Raw genomic sequence first — 24,755 nt, 5'->3', positions numbered from 1 at the left:
TATAGTCCCCATACCAGACGGTGATGGAACTGACTGGGTGAATAGCCTCCATAATAGACAGTGATGGAACTGACTGAGACTATAGTCACCATACGAGACGGTGATGGAAATGAAAGTGTCTATAGTCCCCATACCAGATGGTGATGGAACTGACTGAGTCTGTGGTCCCCATACCAGACGTTGATCGAACTGGCTGAGTCTCTAGTCCCCATAACAGACTGTGATGGAAATGACTGAGTTTATAGCCCCTATACCAGACAATAATGGAACTGAGTAGGTCTAGAGTCCCCATACCAGATGGTGATGGAACTGACTGCGTCTATAGTTATACACCAGACATTGATGGAACTGACTGAGTCTATAGTCTCCTTACCAGACGGTGATGGAAATGACTGAGTCTATTGACGCATACTGGATGGTGTTGAAACTTACTGAGTCTATAGTCCCTATACCAGACAGTGATGTAACTGACTGAGTCTATAGACCTCATACCAGACGGTGATGGAACTGACTTTGTCTATAGTCCCCATACAAGACAGAGATGGAACTGACTGCGTCGATAGTCCTCATAACAGATGGTGATGGAACTGACTGTGTCTATAGTCCTCATACCAGACGGGGATGGAACTGACTGTGTCCGTAGCATCCATGCCAGATGATAATGGAATAGACTGAGTCTATAGTCTCCATAACTGACTGTGATGCAACTGACTGAGTCTATAGTCCTTATACGAGATGGTGATGGAACTGACTGAATTAATAGTCCCCATACCAGACGCTTGTGGAACTGACTGAATCTATAGACTCCATACCAGACGGTGATAGAACTGACTGAGTCTCTGATTTCCATATCAAACGGTGATGTAACTAACTGAGTCTATATTCTACATACCAGACTGTGATGGAACTGACTGAGTTGATAGACCCTATACCGGACAGTGATGCAACTGACTGAGTCTATAGTCCTTAATCGAGACGGTGATGGAAATGACTGAATTAATAGTCCCCATACAAGACGCTTGTGGAACTGACTGAACCTATAGACTCCATACCAGACGGTGATGGAACGAACTGAGTCTATGTTTTCCATATCAAACGGTGATGTAACTAACTGAGTCTATAGTCTCCATACCAGACGGTGATGGAACTTACTGTGTCTATAGTCCCCAGTCCAGACTGTGATGGAAATGACTGAGCTTATAGACCCTATACCAGAGAATAATGGAACTGACTATGTCTATATTCCCTCTACCAGACGCTGACGGAACTGACTGCATCTATAGTCTCCATACCAGATGGTGATGGAAATGACTGAGTCTGTTAATGCTTACTGGACGGTAGTGAAACAGGCTGAGTCTATATTTCCTATACCAGACGGTGATGGAACTGGCTGAGTCTATAGTCCGCATACCAGACGGTGATGGAATTGACTGAGACAAGAGTCTCCATAACAGACGGTGATGGAACTGACTGAGTCTATAGTCCCCATACCAGACGGTGATGGAACTGACTGTCTATGGACCCCATGCAAGATGGTGATGGAACTGACTGAGTCTATAGCCCCCATACCAGATGGTGATGGAACTGACTGAGACTGTAGCACCCATGCCAGATGATAATGGAACAGACTGAGTGAATAGCCTCCATAATAGACAGTGATGGAACTGACTGAGTCTATAGTCCCCATACCAGATGGTGATGGAACTGACGGAGACCGTAGCACTCATGCCAGATGATAATGGAACAGACTGAGTCAATAGCCACCATAATAGACGGTGATGGAACTGACTGAGACTATAGTCCCCATACGAGACGGTGATGGTACTGACTGCGTCTATAGTCTCCATAACAGATGGTGATGGAACTGACTGAGTTTATAGTCCACATACCAGATGGTGATGGAACTGACTGCGTCTATAGTCCCCATACCAGATGGTGATGGAAGGACTGTGACTATAAACTCCATAAAAGACGGTGATGGAACTGAATGAGTTTATAGTCCCTATACCAGACGGTGATGGAATTGACTGAGACTAGAGTCTCCATAACAGACGGTGATGGAACAGACAGAGTCTATAGTCCCCATACCAGATGGCAATGGAAGGACTGTGTCTATAAAATCCATAACAGACGGTGATGGAACTGACTGAGTCTATAGTCCCCATACCAGACGGCGATGGAAGGACTGTGTCTATAGTCCCCATTCCAGACGGTAATGGAACTGACTGAGTCTATAAACTCCATAACAGACAGTGATGGAACTGAATGAGTTTATAGTCCCTATACCAAACGGTGATGGAATTGACTGAGACTAGAGTCTCCATAACAGATGGTGATGGAACTGACTGAGTCTATAGCCCGCATACCAGATGGTGATGGAACTGACAGAGACCGTAGCACCCATGCCAGATGATAATGGAACAGACTGAGACAATAGCCTCCATAATAGACAGTGATGGAACTGACTGAGACTATAGCCCCCATACGAGACGGTGATGGTACTGACTGCATCTATAGTCTCCATAACAGATGGTGATGGAACTGACTGAGTTTATAGTCCACATACCAGACGGTAATGGAACTGACTGAGTCTATAGTCCGCATACCAGACGGTGATGGAACTAAATGAGTTTATATTCCCTATACCAGACGGTGATGGAATTGACTGGGACTAGAGTCTCCACAACAGACGGTGATGGAAATGACTGAGTCTATAGTCCCCATACCAGACGGTGATGGAACTGACTGGGTGAATAGCCTCCATAATAGACAGTGATGGAACTGACTGAGACTATAGTCACCATACGAGACGGTGATGGAAATGAAAGTGTCTATAGTCCCCATACCAGATGGTGATGGAACTGACTGAGTCTGTGGTCCCCATACCAGACGTTGATCGAACTGGCTGAGTCTCTAGTCCCCATAACAGACTGTGATGGAAATGACTGAGTTTATAGCCCCTATACCAGACAATAATGGAACTGAGTAGGTCTAGAGTCCCCATACCAGATGGTGATGGAACTGACTGCGTCTATAGTCATACACCAGACATTGATGGAACTGACTGAGTCTATAGTCTCCTTACCAGACGGTGATGGAAATGACTGAGTCTATTGACGCATACTGGATGGTGTTGAAACTTAATGAGTCTATAGTCCCTATACCAGACAGTGATGTAACTGACTGAGTCTATAGACCTCATACCAGACGGTGATGGAACTGACTTTGTCTATAGTCCCCATACAAGACAGAGATGGAACTGACTGCGTCGATAGTCCTCATAACAGATAGTGATGGAACTGACTGTGTCTATAGTCCTCATACCAGACGGGGATGGAACTGACTGTGTCCGTAGCATCCATGCTAGACGATAATGGAACAGACTGAGTCTATAGTCTCCATAACTGACGGTGATGCAACTGACTGAGTCTATAGTCCTTAATCGAGACGGTGATGGAACTGACCTAATTAATAGTCCCCATACCAGACGCTTGTGGAACTGACTGAATCTATAGACTCCATACCAGACGGTGATGGAACTGACTGAGTCTATGTTTTCCATATCAAACGGTGATGTAACTGAGTCTATATTCTCCATACCAGACTGAGATGGAACTGACTGAGTTTATAGACCCTATACCAGACAATAACGGAACTTACTATGTCTATATTCCCTCTACCAGACGCTGACGGAACTGTCTGCATCTATAGTCTCCATACCAGACGGTGATGGAAAAGACTGAGTCTTTAGACACTTACTGGATGGTGGTGGAACAGGCTGATTCGATAGTTCCTATACCAAACGATAATGGAACTGACTGAGTCTAAAGTCCCCATACCGGACAGTGATGTAACTGACTGAGTCTATAGACCTCATACCAGACGGTGATGGAACTGACTTTCTATATAGTCCCCATACCAGACGGAGATGGAACTGACTGACTCTATAGTCCTCATACCAGACAGTGATGGAAATGACTTTGTCTATAGTCCCCATACCTGACGGAGATGCAATTGACTGACTCTATAGTCCCCATACCAGACTGTGATGGAAATGACTGAGTTTATAGCCCCTATACCAGACAATAATGGAACTGATTAGGTCTAGAGTCCCCATACCAGATGGTGATGGAACTGACTGCGTCTATAGTCATACACCAGACGTTGATGGAACTGACTGAGTCTATAGACCTCATACAAGACAGAGATGGAACTGACTTTGTCTATAGTCCCCATACAAGACAGAGATGGAACTGACTGCGTCTATAGTCCTCATACCAGACGGGGATGGAACTGACTGTGTCCGTAGCATCCATGCCAGACGATAATGGAATAGACTGAGTCTATAGTCTCCATAACTGACTGTGATGCAACTGACTGAGTCTATAGTCCTTATACGAGATGGTGATGGAACTGACTGAATTAATAGTCCCCATACCAGACGCTTGTGGAACTGACTGAATCTATAGACTCCATACCAGACGGTGATAGAACTGACTGAGTCTCTGTTTTCCATATCAAACGGTGATGTAACTAACTGAGTCTATATTCTACATACCAGACTGTGATGGAACTGACTGAGTTGATAGACCCTATACCGGACAGTGATGCAACTGACTGAGTCTATAGTCCTTAATCGAGACGGTGATGGAAATGACTGAATTAATAGTCCCCATACAAGACGCTTGTGGAACTGACTGAACCTATAGACTCCATACCAGACGGTGATGGAACGAACTGAGTCTATGTTTTCCATATCAAACGGTGATGTAACTAACTGAGTCTATAGTCTCCATACCAGACGGTGATGGAACTTACTGTGTCTATAGTCCCCAGTCCAGACTGTGATGGAAATGACTGAGCTTATAGACCCTATACCAGAGAATAATGGAACTGACTATGTCTATATTCCCTCTACCAGACGCTGACGGAACTGACTGCATCTATAGTCTCCATACCAGATGGTGATGGAAATGACTGAGTCTGTTAATGCTTACTGGACGGTAGTGAAACAGGCTGAGTCTATATTTCCTATACCAGACGGTGATGGAACTGGCTGAGTCTATAGTCCGCATACCAGACGGTGATGGAATTGACTGAGACAAGAGTCTCCATAACAGACGGTGATGGAACTGACTGAGTCTATAGTCCCCATACCAGACGGTGATGGAACTGACTGTGTCTATGGACCCCATGCAAGATGGTGATGGAACTGACTGAGTCTATAGCCCCCATTCCAGATGGTGATGGAACTGACTGAGACTGTAGCACCCATGCCAGATGATAATCGAACAGACTGAGTGAATAGCCTCCATAATAGACAGTGATGGAACTGACTGAGTCTATAGTCCCCATACCAGATGGTGATGGAACTGACGGAGACCGTAGCACTCATGCCAGATGATAATGGAACAGACTGAGTCAATAGCCACCATAATAGACGGTGATGGAACTGACTGAGACTATAGTCCCCATACGAGACGGTGATGGTACTGACTGCGTCTATAGTCTCCATAACAGATGGTGATGGAACTGACTGAGTTTATAGTCCACATACCAGATGGTGATGGAACTGACTGCGTCTATAGTCCCCATACCAGATGGTGATGGAAGGACTGTGACTATAAACTCCATAAAAGACGGTGATGGAACTGAATGAGTTTATAGTCCCTATACCAGACGGTGATGGAATTGACTGAGACTAGAGTCTCCATAACAGACGGTGATGGAACAGACAGAGTCTATAGTCCCCATACCAGATGGCAATGGAAGGACTGTGTCTATAAAATCCATAACAGACGGTGATGGAACTGACTGAGTCTATAGTCCCCATACCAGACGGCGATGGAAGGACTGTGTCTATAGTCCCCATTCCAGACGGTAATGGAACTGACTGAGTCTATAGTCCGCATACCAGACGGTGATGGAACTGACTGTGTCTATAAACTCCATAACAGACAGTGATGGAACTGAATGAGTTTATAGTCCCTATACCAAACGGTGATGGAATTGACTGAGACTAGACTCTCCATAACAGATGGTGATGGAACTGACTGAGTCTATAGCCCGCATACCAGATGGTGATGGAACTGACAGAGACCGTAGCACCCATGCCAGATGATAATGGAACAGACTGAGACAATAGCCTCCATAATAGACAGTGATGGAACTGACTGAGACTATAGCCCCCATACGAGACGGTGATGGTACTGACTGCATCTATAGTCTCCATAACAGATGGTGATGGAACTGACTGAGTTTATAGTCCACATACCAGACGGTAATGGAACTGACTGAGTCTATAGTCCGCATACCAGACGGTGATGGAACTAAATGAGTTTATATTCCCTATACCAGACGGTGATGGAATTGACTGGGACTAGAGTCTCCACAACAGACGGTGATGGAAATGACTGAGTCTATAGTCCCCATACCAGACGGTGATGGAACTGACTGGGTGAATAGCCTCCATAATAGACAGTGATGGAACTGACTGAGACTATAGTCACCATACGAGACGGTGATGGAAATGAAAGTGTCTATAGTCCCCATACCAGATGGTGATGGAACTGACTGAGTCTGTGGTCCCCATACCAGACGTTGATCGAACTGGCTGAGTCTCTAGTCCCCATAACAGACTGTGATGGAAATGACTGAGTTTATAGCCCCTATACCAGACAATAATGGAACTGAGTAGGTCTAGAGTCCCCATACCAGATGGTGATGGAACTGACTGCGTCTATAGTCATACACCAGACATTGATGGAACTGACTGAGTCTATAGTCTCCTTACCAGACGGTGATGGAAATGACTGAGTCTATTGACGCATACTGGATGGTGTTGAAACTTAATGAGTCTATAGTCCCTATACCAGACAGTGATGTAACTGACTGAGTCTATAGACCTCATACCAGACGGTGATGGAACTGACTTTGTCTATAGTCCCCATACAAGACAGAGATGGAACTGACTGCGTCGATAGTCCTCATAACAGATGGTGATGGAACTGACTGTGTCTATAGTCCTCATACCAGACGGGGATGGAACTGACTGTGTCCGTAGCATCCATGCTAGACGATAATGGAACAGACTGAGTCTATAGTCTCCATAACTGACGGTGATGCAACTGACTGAGTCTATAGTCCTTAATCGAGACGGTGATGGAACTGACCTAATTAATAGTCCCCATACCAGACGCTTGTGGAACTGACTGAATCTATAGACTCCATACCAGACGGTGATGGAACTGACTGAGTCTATGTTTTCCATATCAAACGGTGATTTAACTGAGTCTATATTCTCCATACCAGACTGAGATGGAACTGACTGAGTTTATAGACCCTATACCAGACAATAACGGAACTTACTATGTCTATAGACCCCATACCAGACGGTGATGGAACTCACTGAGATTATAGACCCTATTCCAGACAATAATGGAACTGACTATGTCTATATTCCCTCTACCAGACGCTGACGGAACTGTCTGCATCTATAGTCTCCATACCAGACGGTGATGGAAAAGACTGAGTCTTTAGACACTTACTGGATGGTGGTGGAACAGGCTGATTCGATAGTTCCTATACCAAACGATAATGGAACTGACTGAGTCTATAGACCTCATACCAGACGGTGATGGAACTGACTTTCTATATAGTCCCCATACCAGACGGAGATGGAACTAACTGACTCTATAGTCCTCATACCAGACAGTGATGGAAATGACTTTGTCTATAGTCCCCATACCTGACGGAGATGCAATTGACTGACTCTATAGTCCCCATACCAGACTGTGATGGAAATGACTGAGTTTATAGCCCCTATACCAGACAATAATGGAACTGATTAGGTCTAGAGTCCCCATACCAGATGGTGATGGAACTGACTGCGTCTATAGTCATACACCAGACGTTGATGGAACTGACTGAGTCTATAGACCTCATACAAGACAGAGATGGAACTGACTTTGTCTATAGTCCCCATACAAGACAGAGATGGAACTGACTGCGTCTATAGTCCTCATACCAGACGGGGATGGAACTGACTGTGTCCGTAGCATCCATGCCAGACGATAATGGAATAGACTGAGTCTATAGTCTCCATAACTGACTGTGATGCAACTGACTGAGTCTATAGTCCTTATACGAGATGGTGATGGAACTGACTGAATTAATAGTCCCCATACCAGACGCTTGTGGAACTGACTGAATCTATAGACTCCATACCAGACGGTGATAGAACTGACTGAGTCTCTGTTTTCCATATCAAACGGTGATGTAACTAACTGAGTCTATATTCTACATACCAGACTGTGATGGAACTGACTGAGTTGATAGACCCTATACCGGACAGTGATGCAACTGACTGAGTCTATAGTCCTTAATCGAGACGGTGATGGAAATGACTGAATTAATAGTCCCCATACAAGACGCTTGTGGAACTGACTGAACCTATAGACTCCATACCAGACGGTGATGGAACGAACTGAGTCTATGTTTTCCATATCAAACGGTGATGTAACTAACTGAGTCTATAGTCTCCATACCAGACGGTGATGGAACTCACTGTGTCTATAGTCCCCAGTCCAGACTGTGATGGAAATGACTGAGCTTATAGACCCTATACCAGAGAATAATGGAACTGACTATGTCTATATTCCCTCTACCAGACGCTGACGGAACTGACTGCATCTATAGTCTCCATACCAGATGGTGATGGAAATGACTGAGTCTTTTAATGCTTACTGGACGGTAGTGAAACAGGCTGAGTCTATATTTCCTATACCAGACGGTGATGGAACTGGCTGAGTCTATAGTCCGCATACCAGACGGTGATGGAATTGACTGAGTCTATAGTCCCCATACCAGACGGTGATGGAACTGATTGTGTCTATGGTCCCCATGCAAGATGGTGATGGAACTGACTGAGTCTATAGCCCCCATACCAGATGGTGATGGAACTGACTGAGACTGTAGCACCCATGCCAGATGATAATGGAACAGACTGAGTGAATAGCCTCCATAACAGACGGTGATGGAACTGACTGAGTCTATAGTCCCCATACCAGACGGTGATGGAACTGACTGTGTCTATGGTCCCCATGCAAGATGGTGATGGAACTGACTGAGTCTATAGCCCCCATACCAGATGGTGATGGAACTGACGGAGACCGTAGCACTCATGCCAGATGATAATGGAACAGACTGAGTCAATAGCCACCATAATAGACAGTGATGGATCTGACTGAGACTATAGTCCCCATACAAGACGGTGATGGTACTGACTGCGTCTATAGTCTCCATAACAGATGGTGATGGAACTGACTGAGTTTATAGTCCACATACCAGACGGTGATGGAACTGACTGCGTCTATAGTCCCCATACCAGATGGTGATGGAAGGACTGTGACTATAAACTCCATTTCAGACGGTGATGGAACTGACTTTGTCTATAGTCCCCATACCAGACGGTGATGGAATTGACTGAGACTAGAGTCTCCATAACAGATGGTGATGGAACAGACAGAGTCTATAGTCCCCATACCAGATGGCAATGGAAGGACTGTGTCTATAAAATCCATAACAGACGGTGATGGAACTGACTGAGTCTATAGTCCCCATGCAAGACGGCGATGGAAGGACTGTGTCTATAGTCCCCATTCCAGACGGTAATGGAACTGACTGAGTCTATAGTCCGCATACCAGACGGTGATGGAACTGACTGTGTCTATAAACTCCATAACAGACAGTGATGGAACTGAATGAGTTTATAGTCCCTATACCAAACGGTGATGGAATTGACTGAGACTAGAGACTCCATAACAGATGGTGATGGAACTGACTGAGTCTATAGCCCGCATACCAGATGGTGATGGAACTGACTGAGACCGTAGCACCCATGGCAGATGATAATGGGACAGACTGAGACAATAGCCTCCATAATAGACAGTGATGGAACTGACTGAGACTATAGCCCCCATACGAGACGGTGATGGTACTGACTGCATCTATAGTCTCCATACCAGACGGTGATGGAAAAGACTGAGTCTTTAGACACTTACTGGATTGTGGTGGAACAGGCTGATTCTATAGTTCCTATACCAAACGATAATGGAACTGACTGAGTCTAAAGTCCCCATACAGGACAGTGATGTAACTGACTGAGTCTATAGACCTCATACCAGACGGTGATGGAACTGACTTTGTATATAGTCCCCATACCAGACGGAGATGGAACTGACCGACTCTATAGTCCTCATACCAGACAGTGATGGAAATGACTTTGTCTATAGTCCCCATACCTGACGGAGATGCAATTGACTGACTCTATAGTACCCATACCAGAATGTGATGGAAATGACTGAGTTTATAGCCCCTATACCAGACAATAATGGAACTGATTAGGTCTAGAGTCCCCATACCAGATGGTGATGGAACTGACTGCGTCTATAGTCATACACCAGACGTTGATGGAACTGACTGAGTCTATAGACCTCATACAAGACAGAGATGGAACTGACTTTGTCTATAGTCCCCATACAAGACAGAGATGGGACTGACTGCGTCTATAGTCCTCATACCAGACGGGGATGGAACTGACTGTGTCCGTAGCATCCATGCCAGACGATAATGGAATAGACTGAGTCTATAGTCTCCATAACTGACTGTGATGCAACTGACTGAGTCTATAGTCCTTATACGAGATGGTGATGGAACTGACTGAATTAATAGTCCCCATACCAGACGCTTGTGGAACTGACTGAATCTATAGACTCCATACCAGACGGTGATAGAACTGACTGAGTCTCTGTTTTCCATATCAAACGGTGATGTAACTAACTGAGTCTATATTCTACATACCAGACTGTGATGGAACTGACTGAGTTGATAGACCCTATACCGGACAGTGATGCAACTGACTGAGTCTATAGTCCTTAATCGAGACGGTGATGGAAATGACTGAATTAATAGTCCCCATACAAGACGCTTGTGGAACTGACTGAACCTATAGACTCCATACCAGACGGTGATGGAACGAACTGAGTCTATGTTTTCCATATCAAACGGTGATGTAACTAACTGAGTCTATAGTCTCCATACCAGACGGTGATGGAACTCACTGTGTCTATAGTCCCCAGTCCAGACTGTGATGGAAATGACTGAGCTTATAGACCCTATACCAGAGAATAATGGAACTGACTATGTCTATATTCCCTCTACCAGACGCTGACGGAACTGACTGCATCTATAGTCTCCATACCAGATGGTGATGGAAATGACTGAGTCTTTTAATGCTTACTGGACGGTAGTGAAACAGCCTGAGTCTATTTTTCCTATACCAGACGGTGATGGAACTGGCTGAGTCTATAGACCGCATACCAGACGGTGATGGAATTGACTGAGACAAGAGTCTCCATAACAGACGGTGATGGAACTGACTGAGTCTATAGTCCCCATACCAGACGGTGATGGAACTGAATGAGTTTATAGTCCCTATACCAAACGGTGATGGAATTGACTGAGACTAGAGTCTCCATAACAGATGGTGATGGAACTGACTGAGTCTATAGCCCGCATACCAGATGGTGATGGAACTGACAGAGACCGTAGCACCCATGCCAGATGATAATGGAACTGACTGAGACTATAGCCCCCATACGAGACGGTGATGGTACTGACTGCGTCTATAGTCTCCATAACAGATGGTGATGGAACTGATTGAGTTTATAGTCCACATACCAGACGGTGATGGAACAGACTGAGTCTATAGTCCCCATACCAGATGGTGATGGAAGGACTGTGTCTATAAACTCCATTTCAGACGGTGATGGAACTGACTTTGTCTATAGTCCCCATACCAGACGGTGATGGAACTGACTGAGTATGTAGTCCCCATACCAGACGTTGATCGAACTGGCTGAGTCTCTAGTCCCCCTAACAGACTGTGATGGAAATGACAGTGTTTATAGCCCCTATACCAGACAATAATGGAACTGAGTAGGTCTAGAGTCCCCATACCTGATGGTGATGGAACTGACTGAGTCTATAGTCCTTAATCGAGACGGTGATGGAACTGACTGAATTAATAGTCCCCATACCAGACGCTTGTGGAACTGACTGAATCTATAGATTCCATACCAGACGGTGTTGGAAGTGACTGAGTCTATGTTTTCCATATCAAACGGTGATGTAACTGAGTCTATATTCTCCATACCAGACTGAGATGGAACTGACTGAGTTTATAGACCCTATACCAGACAATAACGGAACTGACTATGTCTATAGACCCCATACCAGACGGTGATGGAACTCACTGAGATTATAGACCCTATTCCAGACAATAATGGAACTGACTATGTCTATATTCCCTCTACCAGATGCTGACGGAACTGACTGCATCTATAGTCTCCATACCAGACGGTGATGGAAAAGACTGAGTATTTAGACGCTTACTGGATGGTGGTGAAACAGGCTGATTCTATAGTTCCTATACCAGACGATAATGGAACTGACTGAGTCTAAAGTCCCCATACCGGACAGTGATGTAACTGACTGAGTCTATAGACCTCATACCAGACGGTGATGGAACTGACTTTGTATATAGTCCCCATACCAGACGGAGATGGAACTGACTGACTCTATAGTCCTCATAACAGACAGTGATGGAACTGACTTTGTCTATAGTCCCCATACCAGACGGAGATGGAATTGACTGACTCTATAGTCCTCATACCAGACGGTGATGGAACTGACTGAGTCTGTAGTCCCCATACCAGACGGTGATGGAACTGACTGAGTCTATAGTCCCCATACCAGACGGTGATGGAACTGACTGTGTCTATGGTCCCCATGCAAGATGGTGATGGAACTGACTGAGTCTATAGCCCCCATACCAGATGGTGATGGAACTGACTGAGACTGTAGCACCCATGCCAGATGATAATGGAACAGACTGAGTGAATAGCCTCCATAATAGACAGTGATGGAACTGACTGAGTCTATAGTCCCCATACCAGATGTTGATGGAACTGACGGAGACCGTAGCACTCATGCCAGATGATAATGGAACAGACTGAGTCAATAGCCACCATAATAGACAGTGATGGAACTGACTGAGACTATAGTCCCCATACGAGACGGTGATGGTACTGACTGCGTCTATAGTCTCCATAACAGATGGTGATGGAACTGACTGAGTTTATAGTCCACATACCAGATAGTGATGGAACTGACTGCGTCTATAGTCCCCATACCAGATGGTGATGGAAGGACTGTGACTATAAACTCCATAACAGACGGTGATGGAACTGAATGAGTTTATAGTCCCTATACCAGACGGTGATGGAATTGACTGAGACTAGAGTCTCCATAACAGACGGTGATGGAACAGACAGAGTCTACAGTCCCCATACCAGATGGCAATGGAAGGACTGTGTCTATAAAATCCATAACAGACGGTGATGGAACTGACTGAGTCTATAGTCCCCATACAAGACGGCGATGGAAGGACTGTATCTATAGTTCCCATTCCAGACGGTAATGGAACTGACTGAGTCTATAGTCCGCATACCAGACGGTGATGGAACTGACTGTGTCTATAAACTCCATAACAGACAGTGATGGAACTTAATGAGTTTATAGTCCCTATACCAAACGGTGATGGAATTGACTGAGACTAGAGTCTCCACAACAGACGGTGATGGAAATGACTGAGTCTATAGACCCCATACCAGACGGTGATGGAACTGACTGTTTCTATGGTCCCCATGTAAGATGGTGATGGAACTGACTGAGACCGTAGCACCCATGCCAGACGATAATGGAACAGACTGAGTGAATAGCCTCCATAATAGACAGTGATGGAACTGATTGAGACTATAGTCACCATACGAGACGGTGATGGTACTGACTGCATCTATAGTCTCCATAACAGATGGTGATGGAACTTACTGAGTTTATAGTCCACATACCAGACGGTGATGGAACAGACTGAGTCTATAGACCCCATACCAGACGGTGATGGAACTCACTGAGATTATAGACCCTATTCCAGACAATAATGGAACTGACTATGTCTATATTCCCTCTACCAGACGCTGACGGAACTGACTGCATCTATAGTCTCCATACCAGACGGTGATGGAAAAGACTGAGTCTTTAGACGCTTACTGGATGGTGGTGAAACAGGCTGATTTTATAGTTCCTATACCAGTCAGTGATGGAACTGACGTTGTCTATAGTCCCCATACCGGACAGTGATGTAACTGACTGCGTCTATAGTCCTCATAACAGATGGTGATAGAACTGACTGTGTTTATAGTCCTCATACCAGACGGTGATGGAACTGACTGTGTCCGTAGCATCCATGCCAGACGATAATGGAACAGACTGAGTCTATAGTCTCCATAACTGACTGTGATGCAACTGACTGACTCTATAGTCCCCATACCAGACTGTGATGGAAATGACTGAGTTTATAGCCCCTATACCAGACAATAATGGAACTGATTAGGTCTAGAGTCCCCATACCAGATGGTGATGGAACTGACTGCGTCTATAGTCATACACCAGACGTTGATGGAACTGACTGAGTCTATAGACCTCATACAAGACAGAGATGGAACTGACTTTGTCTATAGTCCCCATACAAGACAGAGATGGAACTCACTGCGTCTATAGTCCTCATACCAGACGGGGATGGAACTGACTGTGTCCGTAGCATCCATGCCAGACGATAACGGAATAGACTGAGTCTATAGTCTCCATAACTGACTGTGATGCAACTGACTGAGTCTATAGTCCTTATACGAAATGGTGATGGAACTGACTGAATTAATAGTCCCCATACCAGACGCTTGTGGAACTGACTGAATCTATAGACTCCATACCAGACGGTGATAGAACTGACTGAGTCTCTGTTTTCCATATCAAACGGTGATGTAACTAACTGAGTCTATATTCTACATACCAGACTGTGATGGAACTGACTGAGTTGATAGACCCCAGTCCAGACTGTGATGGAAATGACTGAGCTTATAGACCCTATACCAGAGAATAATGGAACTGACTATGACTATATTCCCTCTACCAGACGCTGACGGAACTGACTGCATCTATAGTCTCCATACCAGATGGTGATGGAAATGACTGAGTCTTTTAATGCTTACTGGACGGTAGTGAAACAGGCTGAGTCTATATTTCCTATACCAGACGGTGATGGAACTGGCTGAGTCTATAGTCCGCATACCAGACGGTGATGGAATTGACTGAGACAAGAGTCTCCATAACAGACGGTGATGGAACTGACTGAGTCTATAGTCCCCATACCAGACGGTGATGGAACTGACTGTGTCTATGGTCCCCATGCAAGATGGTGATGGAACTGACTGAGTCTATAGCCCCCATACCAGATGGTGATGGAACTGACGGAGACCGTAGCACTCATGATAGATGATAATGGAACAGACTGAGTCAATAGCCACCATAATAGACAGTGATGGAACTGACTGAGACTATAGTCCCCATACGAGACGGTGATGGTACTGACTGCGTCTATAGTCTCCATAACAGATGGTGATGGAACTGACTGAGTTTATAGTCCACATACCAGACGGTGGTGGAACTGACTGCGTCTATAGTCCCCATACCAGATGGTGATGGAAGGACTGTGACTATAAACTCCATAACAGACGGTGATGGAACTGAATGAGTTTATAGTCCCTATACCAGACGGTGATGGAATTGACTGAGACTAGAGTCTCCATAACAGACGGTGATGGAACAGACAGAGTCTATAGTCCCCATACCAGATGGCAATGGAAGGACTGTGTCTATAAAATCCATAACAGACGGTGATGGAACTGACTGAGTCTATAGTCCCCATACCAGACGGCGATGGAAGGACTGTGTCTATAGTCCCCATTCCAGACGGTAATGGAACTGACTGAGTCTATAGTCCGCATACCAGACGGTGATGGAACTGACTGTGTCTATAAACTCCATAACAGACAGTGATGGAACTGAATGAGTTTATAGTCCCTATACCAAACGGTGATGGAATTGACTGAGACTAGAGTCTCCATAACAGATGGTGATGGAACTGACTGAGTCTATAGCCCGCATACCAGTTGGTGATGGAACTGACAGAGACCGTAGCACCCATGCCAGATGATAATGGAACAGACTGAGACAATAGCCTCCATAATAGACAGTGATGGAACTGACTGAGACTATAGCCCCCATACGAGACGGTGATGGTACTGACTGCATCTATAGTCTCCATAACAGATGGTGATGGAACTGACTGAGTTTATAGTCCACATACCAGACGGTAATGGAACTGACTGAGTCTATAGTCCGCATACCAGACGGTGATGGAACTAAATGAGTTTATAGTCCCTATACCAGACGGTGATGGAATTGACTGGGACTAGAGTCTCCACAACAGACGGTGATGGAAATGACTGAGTCTATAGTCCCCATACCAGACGGTGATGGAACTGACTGTTTCTATGGTCCCCATGTAAGGTGGTGATGGAACTGACTGAGACCGTAGCACCCATGCCAGACGATAATGGAACAGACTGGGTGAATAGCCTCCATAATAGACAGTGATGGAACTGACTGAGTTTATAGTCCACATACCAGATGGTGATGGAAGGACTGTGTCTGTAAACTCCATTTCAGACGGTGATGGAACTGACTTTGTCTATAGTCCCCATACCAGACGGTGATGGAAATGACAGTGTTTATAGCCCCTATACCAGACAATAATGGAACTGAGTAGGTCTAGAGTCCCCATACCTGATGGTGATGGAACTGACTGAGACTATAGTCCTTAATCGAGACGGTGATGGAACTGACTGAATTAATAGGCCCCATACCAGACGCTTGTGGAACTGACTGAATCTATAGATTCCATACCAGACGGTGATGGAACTGACTGAGTCTATGTTTTCCATATCAAACGGTGATGTAACTGAGTCTATATTCTCCATACCAGACTGAGATGGAACTGACTGAGTTTATAGACCCTATTCCAGACAATAACGGAACTGACTATGTCTATAGACCCCATACCAGACGGTGATGGAATTGACTGAGACTAGAGTCTCCATAACAGACGGTGATGGAACAGACAGAGTCTATAGTCCCCATACCAGATGGCAATGGAAGGACTGTGTCTATAAAATCCATAACAGACGGTGATGGAACTGACTGAGTCTATAGTCCCCATACCAGACGGCGATGGAAGGACTGTGTCTATAGTCCCCATTCCAGACGGTAATAGAACTGACTGAGTCTATAGTCCGCATACCAGACGGTGATGGAACTGACTGTGTCTATAAACTCCATACCAGACGGTGATGGAAAAGACTGAGTCTTTAGACGCTTACTGGATGGTGGTGAAACAGGCTGATTCTATAGTTCCTATACCAGACGATAATGGAACTGACTGAGTCTAAAGTCCCCATACCGGACAGTGATGTAACTGACTGAGTCTATAGACCTCATACCAGACGGTGATGGAACTGACTTTGTATATAGTCCCCATACCAGACGGAGATGGAACTGACTGACTCTATAGTCCTCATAAGAGACAGTGATGGAACTGACTTTGTCTATAGTCCCCATACCAGACGGAGATGGAATTGACTGACTCTATAGTCCTCATACCAGACGGTGATGGAACTGACTGAGTCTGTAGTCCCCATACCAGACGTTGATCGAACTGGCTGAGTCTCTGGTCCCCAGACCAGACTGTGTTGGAAATGACTGAGTTTATAGCTCCTATACCAGACAATAATGGAACTGATTAGGTCTAGAGTCCCCGTACCAGATGGTGATGGAACTGACTGCGTCTATATTCATACACCAGATGTTGATGGAACTGTCTGAGTGTATATTCTCTCTACCAGACGGTGATGGAACTGACTGCATCTATAGTCTCCTTACCAGACGGTGATAGAAATGACTGAGTCTATTGACGCATACTGGATGGTGATGAAACTTACTGAGTCTATAGTCCCTATACCAGACAGTGATGTAACTGACTGAGTCTATAGACCTCATACCAGACGGTGATGGGACTGACTGAGTCTATAGTACCCATATCAGATGGTGGTGGAACTGATTGCATCTATAGTAACTACACAATAAGATAATGGATCTGACTGAGTCTCTAGTCCCCATACCAGACAGTGATGGAACTGGCTGTGTCTATAGTCCCCATACCAGACTGTGATGGAAATGACTGAGTTTATAGACCCTATACCAGACAATGATGGAACTGACTATGTCTATAGTCCCCATACCAGACGGTGATGGAACTGACTGTTTCTATGGTCCCCATGCATGATGGGTGATGGAACTGACTGAGACCGTAGCACCCATGCCAGACGATAATGGAACAGACTGAGTGAATAGCCTCCATAACAGACGGTGATGGAACAGACTGAGTCTATAGTCCCCATACCAGATGGCAATGGAAGGACTGTGTCTATAGTCCCCATTCCAGACGGTAATGGAACTGACTGAGTCTATAGTCCGCATACCAGACGGTGATGGAACTGACTGTGTCTATAAACTCCATACCAGACGGTGATGGAAAAGACTGAGTCTTTAGACGCTTACTGGATGGTGGTGAAACAGGCTGATTCTATAGTTCCTATACCAGACGATAATGGAACTGACTGAGTCTAAAGTCCCCATACCGGACAGTGATGTAACTGACTGAGTCTATAGACCTCATACCAGACGGTGATGGAACTGACTTTGTATATAGTCCCCATTCCAGACGGTAATGGAACTGACTGAGTCTATAGTCCGCATACCAGACGGTGATGGAACTGACTGTGTCTATAAACTCCATACCAGACGGTGATGGAAAAGACTGAGTCTTTAGACGCTTACTGGATGGTGGTGAAACAGGCTGATTCTATAGTTCCTATACCAGACGATAATAGAACTGACTGAGTCTAAAGTCCCCATACCGGACAGTGATGTAACTGACTGAGTCTATAGACCTCATACCAGACGGTGATGGAACTGACTTTGTATATAGTCCCCATACCAGACGGAGATGGAACTGACTGACTCTATAGTCCTCATAACAGACAGTGATGGAACTGACTTTGTCTATAGTCCCCATACCAGACGGAGATGGAATTGACTGACTCTATAGTCCTCATACCAGACGGTGATGGAACTGACTGAGTCTGTAGTCCCCATACCAGACGTTGATCGAACTGGCTGAGTCTCTGGTCCCCAGACCAGACTGTGTTGGAAATGACTGAGTTTATAGCTCCTATACCAGACAATAATGGAACTGATTAGGTCTAGAGTCCCCGTACCAGATGGTGATGGAACTGACTGCGTCTATATTCATACACCAGATGTTGATGGAACTGTCTGAGTGTATATTCTCTCTACCAGACGGTGATGGAACTGACTGCATCTATAGTCTCCTTACCAGACGGTGATGGAAATGACTGAGTCTATTGACGCATACTGGATGGTGATGAAACTTACTGAGTCTATAGTCCCTATACCAGACAGTGATGTAACTGACTGAGTCTATAGACCTCATACCAGACGGTGATGCAACTGACTGAGTCTATAGTACCCATATCAGATGGTGGTGGAACTGATTGCATCTATAGTAACTACACAATAAGATAATGGATCTGACTGAGTCTCTAGTCCCCATACCAGACAGTGATGGAACTGGCTGTGTCTATAGTCCCCATACCAGACTGTGATGGAAATGACTGAGTTTATAGACCCTATACCAGACAATGATGGAACTGACTATGTCTATAGTCCCCATACCAGACGTTGATGGAACTGACTGTTTCTATGGTCCCCATGCAAGATGGGTGATGGAACTGACTGAGACCGTAGCACCCATGCCAGACGATAATGGAACAGACTGAGTGAATAGCCTCCATAACAGACGGTGATGGAACAGACTGAGTCTATAGTCCCCATACCAGATGGCGATGGAAGGACTGTGTCTATAAACTCCATAACAGACGGTGATGGAACTGAAAGAGTTTATAGTCCCTATACCAGACGGTGAGGGAATTGACTGAGACTAGAGTCTCCATACCAGATGGTGATGGAAATGACAGTGTCTATAGTCCCCATACCAGATGGTGATGGAACTGACTGAGTCTGTAGTCCCCATACCAGACGTTGATCGAACTGGCTGAGTCTCTAGTCCCCATAACAGACTGTGATGGAAATGACTGAGTTTATAGCCCCTATACCAGACAATAATGGAACTGAGTAGGTCTAGAGTCCCCATACCAGATGGTGATGGAACTGACTGTGTCTATAGTCATACACCAGACATTGATGGAACTGACTGAGTCTATAGTCTCCTTACCAGACGGTGATGGAAATGACTGAGTCTATTGACGCATACTGGATGGTGTTGAAACTTACTGAGTCTATAGTCCCTATACCAGACAGTGATGTAACTGACTGAGTCTATAGACCTCATACCAGACGGTGATGGAACTGACTTTGTCTATAGTCCTCATACAAGACAGAGATGGAACTGACTGCGTCGATAGTCCTCATAACAGATGGTGATGGAACTGACTGTGTCTATAGTCCTCATACCAGACGGGGATGGAACTGACTGTGTCCGTAGCATCCATGCTAGACGATAATGGAACAGACTGAGTCTATAGTCTCCATAACTGACGGTGATGCAACTGACTGAGTCTATAGTCCTTAATCGAGACGGTGATGGAACTGACTGAATTAATAGTCCCCATACCAGACGCTTGTGGAACTGACTGAATCTATAGACTCCATACCAGACGGTGATGGAACTGACTGAGTCTATGTTTTCCATATCAAACGGTGATGTAACTGAGTCTATAGTCTCCATACCAGACTGAGATGGAACTGACTGAGTTTATAGACCCTATACCAGACAATAACGGAACTTACTATGTCTATAGACCCCATACCAGACGGTGATGGAACTCACTGAGATTATAGACCCTATTCCAGACAATAATGGAACTGACTATGTCTATATTCCCTCTACCAGACGCTGACGGAACTGACTGCATCTATAGTCTCCATACCAGACGGTGATGGAAAAGACTGAGTCTTTAGACGCTTACTGGATGGTGGTGAAACAGGCTGATTCTATAGTTCCAATACCAAACGATAATGGAACTGACTGAGTCTAAAGTCCCCATACCAGACGGTGATGGAAATGACTTTGTCTATAGTCCCCATACCTGACGGAGATGCAATTGACTGACTCTATAGTCCCCATACCAGACTGTGATGGAAATGACTGAGTTTATAGCCCCTATACCAGACAATAATGAAACTGATTAGGTCTAGAGTCCCCATACCAGATGGTGATGGAACTGACTGCGTCCATAGTCATACACCAGACGTTGATGGAACTGACTGAGTCTATATACTCTCTACCAGACGGTGATGGAACTGACTGCATTTATAGTCTCCTTACCAGACGGTGATGGAAATGACTGAGTCTATTGACACATACTAGATGGTGATGAAACTTACTGAGTCTATAGTCCCTATACCAGACAATGATGTAACTGACTGAGTCTATAGACCTCATACAAGACAGAGAATGAACTGACTTTGTCTATAGTCCCAATACAAGACAGAGATGGAACTGACTGCGCCTATAGTCCTCATACCAGACGGGGAAGGAACTGACTGTGTCCGTAGCATCCATGCCAGAAGATAATGGAACAGACTGAGTCTATAGTCTCCATAACTGACGGTGATGGAACTGACTTAGTTGATAGACCCTATCCCAGACAGTGATGCAACTGACTGAGTCTATAGTCCTTAATCGAGACGGTGATGGAACTGACTGAATTAATAGTCCCCATACAAGACGCTTGTGGAACTGACTGAATCTATAGCCTCCATACCAGACGGTGATGGAATGGACTGAGTCTATGTTTTCCATATCAAACGGTGATGTAACTAACTGAGTCTATATTCTCCATTCCAGACTGTGATGGAACTGACTGAGTTTATAGATCCTATTCCAGACAATTATGGAACTGACTATGTCTATAGTCCCCATACCAGACGGTGATGGAACTGACTGTTTCTATGGTCCCCATGCAAGATGGGTGATGGAACTGATTGAGACCGTAGCACCCATGCCAGACGATAATGGAACAGACTGAGTGAATAGCCTCCATAATAGACAGTGATGGAACTGACTGAGACTATAGTCCCCATACGAGACGGTGATTGTACTGACTGCGTCTATAGTCTCCATAACAGATGGTGATGGAACTGACTGAGTTTATAGTCCACATACCAGACGGTGATGGAACAGACTGATTCTATAGTCCCCATACCAGATGGTGATGGAAGGACTGAGTCTATAAACTCCATAACAGACGGTGATGGAACTGAATGAGTTTATAGTCGCTATACCAGACGGTGATGGAATTGACTGAGACTAGAGTCTCCATAACAGACGGTGATGGAACAGACTGAGTCTATAGTCCCCATACCAGATGGCGATGGAAGGACTGTGTCTATAAACTCCATGACAGACGGTGAAGGAACTGACTGAGTCTATAGTCCCCATACCAGTTGGTGATGGAACTGACTGAGTCTGTAGTCCCCATACCAGACGTTGATCGAACTGTCTGAGTCTCTAGTCCCCATAACAGACTGTGATGGAAATGACTGAGTTTATAGCCCCTATACCAGAGAATAATGGAACTGAGTAGGTCTAGAGTCCCCATACCAGATGGTGATGGAACTGACAGCGTCTATAGTCATACACCAGACATTGATGGAACTGACTGAGTCTATAGTCTCCTTACCAGACGGTGATGGAAATGACTGAGTCTATTGACACATACTGGATGGTGATGAAACTTACTGAGTCTATAGTCCCTATACCAGACAGTGATGTAACTGACTGCGTCTATAGTCCTCATACCAGACGGGGATGGAACTGACAGTGTCCGTAGCATCCATGCCAGAAGATAATTGAACAGACTGAGTCTATAGTCTCCATAACTGACGGTGATGGAACTGACTGAGTTGATAGACCCTATACCAGACAGTGATGCAACTGACTGAGTCTATAGTCCTTAATCGAGACGGTGATGGAACTGACTGAATTAATAGTCCCCATACAAGACGCTTGTGGAAATGACTGAATCTATAGCCTCCATACCAGATGGTGATGGAAAGGACTGAGTCTATGTTTTCCATATCAAACGGTGATGTAACTAACTGAGTCTATATTCTCCATTCCAGACTGTGATGGAACTGACTGAGTTTATAGACCGTATAGCAGACAATAATGGAACTGACTATGTCTATATTCCCTCTACCAGACGCTGACGGAACTGACTGCATCTATAGTCTCCATACCAGATGGAGATGGAAATGACTGAGTCTATAGTCACACACCAGACGGGGATGGAACTGGCTGAGTCTATAGTCCCCATATGAGACGGTGATGGAACAGATTGAGTCTATAGTCCTCATACCAGACGGTGATTGAACTGACTTTGTATAGAGTCCCCATACCAGACGGAGATGGAGCTGACTGACTCTATAGTCCTCATACCAGACAGTGATTGAACTGACTTTGTCTATAGTCCCCATACCTGACGGAGATGGAATTGACTGACTCTATAGTCCTCATACCAGACGGAGATGGAATTGACTGACTCTATAGTCCTCATACCAGACGGTGGTGGAACTGACTGAGTCTGTAGTCCCCATACCAGACGTTGATCGAACTGGCTGAGTCTCTAGTCCCCATAACAGACTGTGATGGAAATGACTGAGTTTATAGCCCCTATACCAGACAATAATGGAACTGAGTAGGTCTAGAGTCCCCATACCAGATGGTGAAGGAACTAACTGTGTCTTCAGTCATACACCAGACATTGATGGAACTGACTGAGTCTCTATTCTCTCTACCAGACGGTGATGGAACTGACTGCATCTATAGTCTCCTTACCAGACGGTGATGGAAATGACTGAGTCTATTGACGCATACTGGATGGTGTTGAAACTTACTGAGTCTATAGTCCCTATACCAGACAGTGATGTAACTGACTGAGTCTATAGACCTCATACCAGACGGTGATGGAACTGACTTTGTCTATAGTCCCCATACCAGACGGAGATGGAACTGACTGACTCTATAGTCCTCATACCAGACAGTGATGGAAATGACTTTGTCTATAGTCCCCATACCAGACGGAGATGCAATTGACTGACTCTTTAGTCCTCATACCAGACGGTGATGGAACTGACTGACTCTATAGTCCCCATACCAGACTGTGATGGAAATGACTGAGTTTATAGCCCCTATACCAGACAATAATGGAATTGATTAGGTCTAGAGTCCCCATACCAGATGGTGATGGAACTGACTGTGTCTATAGTCATACACCAGACGTTGATGGAACTGACTGAGTCTATATTCTCTCTACCAGACGGTGATGGAACTGACTGCATCTATAGTCTCCTTACCAGACGGTGATGGAAATGACTGAGTCTATTGACGCATACTGGATGGTGTTGAAACTTACTGAGTCTATAGTCCCTATACCAGACAGTGATGTAACTGACTGTGTCTATAGACCTCATAACAGACGGTGATGGAACTGACTTTGTCTATAGTCCTCATACCAGACGGGGATGGAACTGACTGTGTCCGTAGCATCCATGCTAGACGATAATGGAACAGACTG

Source organism: Hemitrygon akajei, chromosome 10, assembly GCF_048418815.1.
Source record: "Hemitrygon akajei chromosome 10, sHemAka1.3, whole genome shotgun sequence".
Classification (NCBI taxonomy): domain Eukaryota; kingdom Metazoa; phylum Chordata; class Chondrichthyes; order Myliobatiformes; family Dasyatidae; genus Hemitrygon; species Hemitrygon akajei.
The sequence above is the reverse complement of the archived record's forward strand: the minus strand, read 5'-3'. Positions refer to the sequence as shown.